The sequence below is a fragment of the Triturus cristatus genome, chromosome 10, assembly GCF_964204655.1.
Source record: "Triturus cristatus chromosome 10, aTriCri1.1, whole genome shotgun sequence".
NCBI classification, from domain to species: Eukaryota; Metazoa; Chordata; class Amphibia; order Caudata; family Salamandridae; genus Triturus; species Triturus cristatus.
The window spans coordinates 985,811,274-985,823,017 of record NC_140593.1 but is presented as its reverse complement, the minus strand read 5'-3'; the positions used below and the strand labels follow the sequence as shown (position 1 = coordinate 985,823,017).

The window sequence follows — 11,744 nt, the reverse complement described above, 5'->3', positions numbered from 1 at the left end:
CTATCTGGCGTCACCGGTGAGCTCCATTAATTGTCTCCTGGACATCTGCACGTCCTATGGCCGAGTGTCCGGATATACCATTAACTGGGAAAAATCGTGTCTCCATGTGCTCCGGGGCCCCCCACCGCGGCTTCCACAGGGATGTGGGATGCAGATAACGGAGGAGGGTTTCAAATATCTGGGAATATATGTCACCACTGACAGGGCACAATTTGTCGCAAAGAACCTCGCGCAGCCCCTTATGCGGCTTCGCCGTGATGTCAGGCATTGGCGGTCCTTGCCGCTGACGCTGCTGGGAAGAGCGGCCCTCTTCAAAATGATGGCTCTCCCCCGTTTCTTATATGCCCTACAAAACACGCCCTTTCCGGTCCCCCACACGTATTTCGCAACAATAAATGCTGAGGTTACCAGCTTATTATGGGAGGGGAAGGCACCACGAATAGCGATGCGTAAATTGACGAAAGGCTGCTATGATGGCGGCATTGCCCTCCCAGATATAAAAATGTACTACTGGGCTTCGCAGCTTGCGGTTGTAAACCAGTGGCTACACGCGCCAGGTGATGATCCAGCGTACCGCATGGACCGGCATCTACTGGGCGAGGGCGGCGTCATGGGGGCATTATATAACAGAACTAAGAGACACACTCTAACAGGCCCGACGGCGCACACTATTCAGATCTGGGATGAGGCGCAGAAAAACCTGGGTTGGGACGGAAAGATAACACAGGCCATGCCGCTGTGGGACGTGCGGAGGCTGGGTAGACTGCGTAATACTAAAGGATTTCGACAGTGGGACCTGATAGGGATCTCGCGAGTGGGAGACCTCTGGCGGAAGGGAGAGGTGATACCATTCGAGCAGTTGCAGACTGAGTATGACATGGATGATGCCGAAAGATTCAGATACATCCAAGTCAGACATGCGCTCATGGCACAGATAGCGCCGGGCACACGGCTGGTGGAAGCCTCGCCCTTGGAGGATAGACTCCTCACGGACCACCTTACCAAACGAGCCATCTCCCAGACATATCGTAAAATCATAAACAATCAGCCGGACCCTTTGATTGCCCTGAAAGCGAGATGGGAGAGAGAGATCGGTGACTGTGACGAGACGGAATGGCAGGAGGGCATAGCTTCCCCCAGAGAGGTAGCGATACCATCCAAACTCAAGCTCATACAGTTGAAAATACTACACCGCACGTACTATACACAAACTCTCCTTTATAAACTCAAGCAGACAGACTCACCCCTCTGTCTTCGACGGTGCGGGCAGGAAGGGACCCTCTTTCATACCCTGTGGACATGCCCCATAGTGAGCCAATACTGGAAGGCGGTCATGCGTACACTTTCGCAGGCAACACACATCACGACGCTCCCGGAGCCTAGGAGGTATCTCCTCAATATATGGAAACCCACTGATCTTAACCTCGCAATGCAAACATGGGTAACAATAGGCATGATGGTTGCAAAACGAAACATAGCGCATAAGTGGGGGTCCAGTCAGTCCCCTACCCTCCCCCAGTGGTGTAGGGACATGGATTCCATCATGGTTGCTGAAAAGGCAGTATATATTCATAGGGGATGCCCCAAGAAATGGGCACAGATATGGGGGGCATGGAATAGTTACCGAGAAGACATATGCGAGCCCCCGAGGGAGAACTCGGATTCAGAACTTAGTGAATAGGCATACGGGGTGACGCACTGGGAGATGGGCAGGCCCCGCTGTGGTCCTGGCTAGAATACTTACACTTAAAGCAGAGATACTGTACCTGACAATGATTGTAGTGCTGTTTTTGATGTGGAATTATACTATGTATACTGATGTAAGGATTCTCAAGGTATGCAATGTCACAGATTGTTCTTTATATTATAAGAAAACCAATAAAAAGTTTTTGAAAAAAAAAAGTATACTGTTCCGTGGATAATACTAGAAAACTCTCTTTGGAGCTCATGTACAGTTACTGGGAGCTTTCGCTCTTAGGAACAATTGCCCTCACCCACCGAGCGTGGCATGCTTCATTATCGGGTTTTGCTCCATGTCAGGCTGTTGCTGCAATGCCCAATGGGCCCTTCGAGGGGTCACTTTACCGGAGATCTTTTTAATCACCAAATGACCTGAGATCTTTTTAATCACCAAATGAAATGACTGGAGATGCGTGCAGGTATCCAGTCAGTGGGTGAGAAGATTGGGTAGTATGAAGAAGTATGGATGATGTGTGTTTATATATTTAATAGGGTGTTTGTGATCAATGTTGAGATTAAAAACTGACAGAGACTCCAGGATATAGTGATCCCTGTCTCTAGAGTGCAGGAAGTTTTGGGCTAACCAGTATATTTGAGTCTAGATTATTGGTCAACATGTTTCATGCCTTTGGTTGTCGAGGAGTGACCTAATGGCATTTCATCAGGACCTATACAAATATACCTAATCTTCTACAGAGAGTGAGGAGCTTGTTAACATGTCGCTTTTCTCTTGTGAATCATAAAATATGCCCTAACTTGCATCTTCCATTAAGTATAAATACACACGTACTAGTGGGGTGTCTGATTTATTAGTTGTAACCCTCTGAAGTAATGCACAAATCCTCTTGGACCTCTTCACCTATGGAAGTGAGGACGGGGTAGGTCAATGCGCCTGTGTTGCCACGGACACCAAATTGTGTGTATTCCTGGTGCGACATCCTTGTGACTATTCTACATGTATATACATTATTTTCTTGGTTCTATTTGTTTTTGTTTCTTTGTTAGCAAGTAAGAATGCCCCATAATATGCAAGCAGGTAAATACCATGCTTTCCTTATTAAAATGCTTATTTGGTAATGTAGATTAATGTGTTTGTTGAGGTCTGTTAATCCTACGCCTTAATCAAGGCCAGACCAAGCCTACTGTGTGTGACAGGACATTCTCACCGTTAGCAAACCTCTGTTAAAAAGGTTTATCTCTCAGTTTCCCTAGAGCCTGCCTGCCTCTGAGGATCATTGACTGACTATCCCGGGAGACTCAAATGATGCGGCGAACATTCTGAACATTTGTGAAGATCTACATATGGTATGGCCACCCTTATCTGTGAGACACACACACACACGCACACACACACACCCCTTCCCCCTTGTTTGTCAACCTCTGCTCACCTTGCATTCCTGGGTGTTGGGTTGCAATTGTACGAGGACCCGAATAAAGGGGCATCCTATGATGCGGTACACCAGGGTATACAATAAGTGGGCAAAGTGGGCTAAGTAGCAATACCTAATATTAATTGAGGTACCAAAATTAAGAAAAGTAGATAAAAAAAATAGGAATGTAGGGGCAAAGGAAGGGCGTTAGGACCTCAGCCTATGTTACAAGCTGATTCGGAGACTCACTGGATGGGAACAGGTTGTTGGTGACTGTGCAGAACACACATGAGCTGCGGGGCAAGGCACTTAGGGGTATATTCACAAGAATGTGTGATAACTACCGCAAGAGTAGCCTAACGCAACTCTCAACATCGCAGCCCAACGTGGGAAAATTACACCGTGCCAACCAAGTATTCACAACACGGCGGTAGCATGCGATAGTCACCAGATAACGCGTCAAATGGCCGCGCAAAATCCAACGCCATGCTGCAAAAATGCGAAACGCAAAAGCAAAAAAATGCGATGAGGCCAATCGCTGTACAAAAAGTCACGAAACCAGCCACAGGCCTGCAAATATCACGCATCTGGTGGGAAAATGCACCATAAAAAACACAGAAACAACACACCAGAAAGAAGCCAAAGCACGTAGCAACATGGATGCAACCTGACCCAGCGCAGAGGCCAACGCAAACCCCACAACCCCCACAGACCACCAGCAAGGAACAACAGGGTCGGGGAAGGCCAAGGAGAAGAGGGAGAGGAAGACGGGGTGCAGACCGCAGGAAAACAAGACCAGCGTCACGGAGGCAACAGAACACTACCAGCAACTGACCCACAAGCAGACCACCTGGAATGCAGTCGGGGTGCCGAGGAGACCAATCCAGGAGGCCAAGAGGCACCAGCATGACGTGACAACCGAAACCAGGCACAAACCCGCTGCCAACAGGAAGGCAGCAATTGCGACAGGAGGTGGCAGTTCTGCGCCACAGGAGGAGCTGGAGGAAACCAAGGCCACAGTCATCAGTGTGGAGACGGCGCAAGGAGAAGGGAGTACGGACACAGCTCGCGAGGACCTGACACAACATCAACAGGGAAAGTAACCAACAGGGACTGGGGGGACGGGGGGAGATGGGCACAATGGCACACATTCACAATGAGGCATAACACACTGCACACCCACAATTACCCAGGATCATGTCCCTGATCCCCTTGGCACACTGCAGCGCACACACATAGCAACAACAGCACACCCACATTGACGACAATGTGGTACAATGCGCATAGCTGACACTGCAGAACAGAGGACACAACTGGCTCCGCACATGCACAGAAACATGCCTACTACATCTGACAGAGCAGGAAACTGTGAAATGGAGTGGTACGCGTAGGACCTCACATCCGTCATGTAGTCCAAATGTACACTGTCCCGCAGCAGAATTCAGCACCTCACGAACAGTCACAATGTACATTGTCATACAGTCTGCATGAAGGCCAGAACAATGCGCAAACATACAAGTTAACACAATGTCAACGTGCATCTCCCCTTCACATTGCAGAGGGGCACACAACACCTGCAGCAGAGCACACAAGACAACACATCTGTGATGCCGGAGAGGACCACCACACCTTCGACAACAACGCCCTACAACAGACCATGGACATCCCACGCAACCCACCACCAGGACCCGGGCAGCCAAGCTACTCAGAGGAGGACACAGAGCCTACATCAGACCACAGAGCAGGAAGCACCCGCAAGCACAGCTGGCTCACAACACTTCACCCACCCACACATGGCACCCCGTTGCCATGTGTCAGCAGGCCAAAAGGAGGAGGCCGAACAGGCATGGTTGGGGTCCGAACCCATGGAAGGCGAACTAGATCACATACGTTGGTGTCCATTACACTTCAGGGACGCCCCACACCCCACAAAGGAGACCCACACAGCCATAGAGACCTATGCAGATGCACATTCACAGTACCGAACCACGCCCAGGGGCACACAAATAGCAGTCACACACCCACGTCGGCTCTGCCTATGACGGCACAGCCCACTCCCCTTACAAACTGAGTGGGTGACGACAAAACTACATGTCCAAGCTCCAACCCGCTGCCTGCGGTGACATGTCTGCATCCGCTGTACACAGCACAATGTATTGTCGTAGGGCCAAGGGCCCTCATGCATACAACAAGACCACAGGGACACACGCAGATATCATATTGAACTGGCTACTGGCACGTGCGCCCGGACCCTTTATTGGCAGGGCCACATGTACAGTGACGCCTGTGCTGGATGTGTGTGGGGTGAGTGTAAGCCAGCACGCACGGAGTGCTTGGTGCTGGCAACCACTTGAACAGTGGACACCAGTGCAACGGGAACTGAAAACACCTGCATAACAGAGTCAACTGCTGAGCAACATGGAGGGAGATGGAGAAAGTCCAGAGGACACACAACATGCGAACAGAAATGTCAGTGAGTTGCAGTGCACTGTGGTTGGGGCACTAGAGATGAGCGCGCTCATGTGAAGAAAAAGTCTCGGAGTGTGTCCCTTCGAGATATTCCTGATGCAGATGCAGTGTGGTGTGTGAGACCTGCATCAGCTTCCTCAACAACGTCCCAGGTCTCCCACACTGCTTGAGATGACAGTGCTGCACAGCCTCTCCCCGTGCTCTCCATGCCACTGGAACCAAGCTATCCTGGCTGAAGAGGGGTGAAACCCCGAAACCGGTCCTAGGATGCTTGTTTTCTGTCCAGGGAAGACCTGGCTTGGCAGTTCGGGCTGGACTGTACCCATGAGGCACAGGGTCAAGACTGATTTGCATATGGCTGGGTTCAAACTGGAACGGCATGGTGAGCAAAAAAACGATGGATTTAGGCCCAGATCTCTGTACTGGGGTGAATGTATGACATTGTTCTGCATTCTGTCCATCAATTGTTGTTTTTGTACAGCCTCTCCACAGCACAAAACACAATCAGTAACGGACGATGGCTTGCGGGGCACTGAGTCAGTGGCACCTGGAGTGCTGAGCATGGTATCAGTCTAATGATGGCATCCACAACAGGTGTTTTGCAACTCCCTAGGTTTGTCAGGACCACCGTTTCGACTCTGGCAGATGGCGGTTGGAGGTTGTCCTGGCAGAGGTGGTGGGTGCCTCCTGCAGTGATGCAATGTCCGGGTCGGTCAGGACTCGATTTGATGTGTGAGCCCTGGTGGTCTTCAGTTGAGGTCTGAGGCAGCGGACAGCGCAGGGCCACATGCACATGGTGTCGAGGACCCTAGGACCACCATCACAGAGGTCATCCAATATCCATTTAGACAGGGTCCCTGACGTGAGCTGCACAGAGTTAGTGGTCCCAGATGCACAGCGTCCGGCACAGGCACCCTGCCATGGGACGGTGACTTGCGGTGCAGTCAGATGGGTCATGCGACCTGAGCTGGTCCTCATCAATGTCCGGGGTGTATGTTGCGGAGTGTTGCGGAGGACAGTAGAAGGTGTCCTCCAGGGCATGAGGCGAAAGGTCTGATGTTATCCGGAAGCAGCAAATGGTGGGGTGGAATGCCACGGCCTCGTTTTCGCCATGAAGTCAGTATCACCGCCATGATGGCGACGAAAACCCCAAGTCCATGGACTCAGTCGCCCCCAAAGTCCAACCAGAAAGTGACCATGGGTCTCGGGGAATAGACATCTTGGCACCGGGGCTGAAAGGGGATGCAGTCTGCAATGAGGCCTGTATAATGACATGAAGTTGTCCATAAACAAATCGAGGCTGAATTCAAAGGTGTGTGTGACCTAGTCGACCGTAGTGTAGGCCGGGGGCAGAGGTCAGCAAGGGCCCACAGCCACCTCTCATTGGCTCGCGATGCACAGAGTTAGTGACAACAGGGCAGTTGTCGGTAGTGTTCGATCACCTCCGTAACGATGATGCTATTCCCTCCGGACTGCAAGGCGTCATCCTCTCACGCCTCTCCTTGCGTGCGAAGATATGTAATCTGCCGTTGAAAAATTGATGTTCAGTTTCAATTCTGTGACCTGCTCGTGCGCAGCGTAGGCCGAGGGCAATAGTCCGCGAAGGCCCACAGACACGTGTGGTTGTGATGCTATACACAGAGTTGGTGGCACCACGTTGAAGGGAGTACACTGATGTAAACTCTGCAATGAACATATGTACTCTGCCATCATGTAATCAAGACTCAGTTCCAAATGTGTGACCTACTTGACCATAGTGTAGGCCGGAGGCGGCAGTAGAGTACGTCAACGAGAAAGGTCTAAAGCGGGCCTGTGTCGTGGGGGCCGTTATGGTCTGAGGCTTCCAAGGACGCTGCACTCAGACTTGGAGCTTGCGCAGGCACGTGGTGGGCCCTCCTTGACACATGCCGGTGTTGGAAGGTGATCAGTGTGGCCTGGCTGCGCAGGGGCGGACCCGACGGCTTCGGGGTCCAGCGGGCGGGGGTACGGCAGGCGCACAGGATCGCAGGCAACTCCGCTCACGAGGATGGCGTTGGCCTCGTGGGGTGGTGAGTGGCGCCCTGGCAGAGACGTTGGGCCTTCCGGAATTGTACCACGCCCAGGGCTACGTGCTTTTTATTCACACCCCCATGCTGGCCTGGCGTATGTCGGGCCATCCCACTCCTTTCACGCTTACGGGGGGGACGTAACAGGCAACATTTCCGCGAACTCCCCCACTGGCTGGGGTGACATGGTTGCGTCCACTGTCCACTACACTCCATACACAAGCGGTGTATGTCGCCATGGATATGGGTGTGTTCCGCATGCTGCAGTCTGTCCAGCACATCTCCGCCACTCTTGGCATTGTGTACTTTCCCATTCATGGGTCACTTGCCTCCTCCACACATGCCTGGTTGCCACCTCTCCACACATTCAGCTATTGTGTGGCTAGGGTGCCATGCCGTTGATGGCTCATGTTCAGGGCTTGCCCAGGATACTGTTGTGAGTTGTTCTGTTGTGTCTGGTGGGTGGGCATGTTGTTTTGCATGTTGGTTGTGATTTTGTGTCATGTGCATTGCCAGTGTTGTGAGTTGCAAGGTTGTGGAGTTCAGGTGGGTGGGGTGTTCATTTTGTACTTGCCAAGGAAGTGTGCATTTCCCTTGGTGCCATCCTGGTAACGCTGGGTGCTGATGGACTGTCGGAGGATGAAGGTATCATGCACACTGGTGGGGAATTTGTAGGCAACATCGGGGGAGGTTCCACGGTGTTCGGTTGTTGCCTGCACATTGATGTGAGACATGTGTCACCAGGGGGCACAGGTAGGACGTGTGCTGTGGATTACCCCCAACATGTGTGTGCATCCAGCTATGGCGTATGGTCCTTGCTTGGTCTTCAGCGGATCCTGCGCATTATGTTAGAAGTATGGGGACTGGGGTACCAGGCTGATGGTGATGTCCAGGACAGGTGTGAGGGACTGGGATGTGGCTGGCTGTGTGACTCCTCCGACTGTGGCGGGTGTTGGTTGGGGGGGGGTACCAGGGGCCAACAGGTGCAGCACAGCCAGCAGCTTTGTGTGGGGTGGGATGTTGGTTGTCCGCTGTGTTGGTGCCGTCAGCCTGTTGGGCGTTGTTGGTCAGGATGCGCACGATGGTTGTCCTTTTGAGCCTGTATTGGGCAATGACATTGTCAGGTGTTGGGTCTGTGAGGCTGGTGTGTTTCCTGGGGGTCCGCTGTCTTTGTCGACGCTGCCTGGGTGGTAGTCGCAGGGGGATGTTCCGGGTGCTGTGTGGGGTCCTGGGGTGGTGGCGGCGGTGGCTGTTGTGGCCCTCTTGGGTGTCCGGGCCGCATGACCAGTGGCTCCATAGCATCTGCTGCCCTTCCGATGTGGCTGTGGGCTGTGCTCCCTTTTGTGGTGCAGGCTGTGGTCCGACTTAGCACCAGGTCAGAGCAGGTGTTATTTTCCTGCTGTTAACGCGCCTTATCTCCTGTTTTGTGTTCTTATTGCAGTTCTGGCTGTTCGTTGTGAATGTTGTGCAGTGGTGTTGTCGCGGCCTTTGGCACGGGAACGCCTACTGTGCATCATATTAGCGTTAGTTGCGGGGGTGATCTCTGGCGATGTTTTTGGCGGCTGCTATCGCGGGTAAACTGGTGCTGTAGGCAGTTAACACCAGCTTGTGATTGGGGCGATAAGTTTATCGCAACTTTGGCTGCGATAAAGTGCTGTTAGGTCGGCGATAGTTCCTTGTGAATATGGCCCTTACTTTTATAGCATTTTAAAATGTTTACACTGCTACCCGGGAGGTGGAGGAGAAGCTCGCGTCCAACTTAGAGGCATGGGTAAAACAGGCAAAACAGGTGTGTGCACACTGTTATACATTGAGATTTTATGAAAGGGTTTAGGATTCCCTAAAAAGGTCCACTGGAAAGCTACAGAGTGGACAATTTGAAATCGACCATGGATAACCCTAAAGTACTGGTCAAAAAATGTTGAAGAAATGAGCTTGGGGAGAGGCTCCTTTGAGATACTTCAAAGTATCCATCCTGGGGTGGGAAATTTAGGAAGACACTCCAACTGGACACAACCTGCTCTGTCTTGAAGGACCTCTGTGAACCACCATCTAGAAAAGGAGGATTGTTTCGTTACATATACATTGTAGGAAAGTGCCCCTTTTGACATGGTTACCCCCAACTTTTGCCCAGTATCTGGTGCAACTTAGACTGAGTGTGTACTGGGCTTCTAGAAACCAGGTCCCCAGTACCAGTGTTCTTTCCCTGAATTGTACTATCGTTCAACAATTGGCACCCCTTTAGGATTGCTGTAAGTCCCTAGTAAGTGGTACTCCTAGTACCTAGGGCTTTGGGACTAATGAGGGTCCCTAAGGGTTGCAGCACAAATTATGTGACCTTAAGGGACCCTTCACCAAGCTCATGCAAACTGCCATTGGAGCTTGCATGTCTTGGTGCAGAGAAAACCGAAGAGTCAACATGACACACATCCCTGTGTGCCATGCCTGCCAGCACTACTTATGGTATGGGCAACTCACCCCTACGTCAACAAAAGGAGGGATAGATGGGTAAGTTTAACGAGGTCCAGTGTACATACCCAAGCGACTAGTAAGACAAAAAGGGTACAGAGTTCCTCAGGTCAGTTAAGAACAAATAGTGATTACAGCAAAAAGTTTCGTCTGTCATGAAAAAGGGGGGGAGACCCTTTAGTTGGAACTAGGGCCCTCACACACTCAGCAAGCTAGGTGTCATGCTTCATCATTTGAGCCTGCCCCTCGTCAGGTCGGCGCTGCAATTCCTGACGGGCTCCCAATATTGGGGCTCTTTGGCGGGGATCTTCTGTTCCTGCCGAAGGGTGCTGTGGGGGTAAGGGGCCCTAGAATGTGTAGATGTGGTGTACGGATAAAATAGGTACTGTTAGTCCACAGGAAATGTGTTTAATAAAGTGGTAAACAGCCTAGTTAAAAAGAAAATGAGGTGGGGATAGCTACTAGTGATTATGATGCTAGTTGTGTATGCCCTACTCTCAGAAGGATCAACATGTTTCTTGCCCTTTAAGCCAGTAATTGGTCACGGCAATTCGTCAGGATCAGGAAAACATAAACTATCTACAACAAGGTATGTGTGTTTTACATACCCGAAAGGTGCTCAGGAGTCACCTATGGAAACATTGGAGACAGAAAACACATGACAAAACTGTAAAGATAAACAATACATACATAACAACTTCAGCTGAAATCATCGAGAGTCTCATAGGGTGAAGCTCTCAGGGTGAGTACTGGAAGGTCTCGAAGGACAGAATAAATCAAAAGACAGGACTGGGGGCGGAGACAGAGCGGAGGTTGTAAACTCACCTCTTGCGTTAGCAAGGCAATCTTGCAGCAGTCTCCGGCGGGTAAAAAAGGACTCCTAACGTGGGTCCTGAAGTAAAAAACCGGGAGGAGCAATTAAGAAACCAGGGAGGGACGAAATTAAAAGTGACATGGTCAGCCCGGCAATCCATGCGGTAAGAGCAGTGTCGGAGGGTAATGACAGCCTTGAATATCAAAAGATGCTAACATGAGCGATTAGGTGTGCAGCCATGGTGACCATCATGCTCAGGGGCCAGGGTGTATCGCTGCCCAAAAGTAGTCAATGAGGTCAGTAACGGGTTGCCACGAGAGACTCAAGAGCAAAGTAGGGGGCGACCGCCATCGCCCCTGGTAGAGGATGAGTCAGAGCAGGACGTACTCGCTCAAGCTGCCAATGAAGTCATGGAGGCGTCACGAATCCCCCTTTGAAAATACTCAAACTCACCTTATGGAAGACGGCTTGGATGAACCCTGATGCACTCACCTGCGTCAAACGACGCGTGGGATGGAAGACCTACCCCTACCGCCGGACCTGGGATGGGTTCCGAACGGAGTCGGTGTTCGCCAGATAAGGATATCGGGAGGTGTGGAATGTGTCACATGACTAAGGTAATCACAAGCCCATTGGTCGGGGAGTGTAAAGCGGGTCAGCCATGTTGGAACAGGTAGAGAGAGCAACCATCCATATCCGGTATGACTCGGGAAGTGATACTCAGTGGGTTGGTGTGCTCACAGGGATTGGTTACCAGGGCGGTTGTATCAATCCCATTGGTTGGGGATAGAGGGGCGGCCATGTTAGAGCAGGTGGTGTGGGGAAACTATCGGCATC

The 11,744-nt window shown here is 51.4% G+C and overlaps 1 long non-coding RNA gene across 1 annotated transcript; it reads right to left on the bottom strand.

Moving 5' to 3' along the window:
- Window positions 1–10,547: 10,547 nt before the first annotated feature.
- Window positions 10,548–11,457, bottom strand: LOC146796376 (uncharacterized). The gene is made up of 3 exons (XR_014969928.1): window positions 11,400–11,457; window positions 10,919–10,985; window positions 10,548–10,723 (listed from the first exon to the last, which is right to left on the bottom strand). It is a non-coding gene; the product is annotated as an uncharacterized LOC146796376 (long non-coding RNA).
- Between the last annotated feature and the right edge of the window lie 287 nt (window positions 11,458–11,744).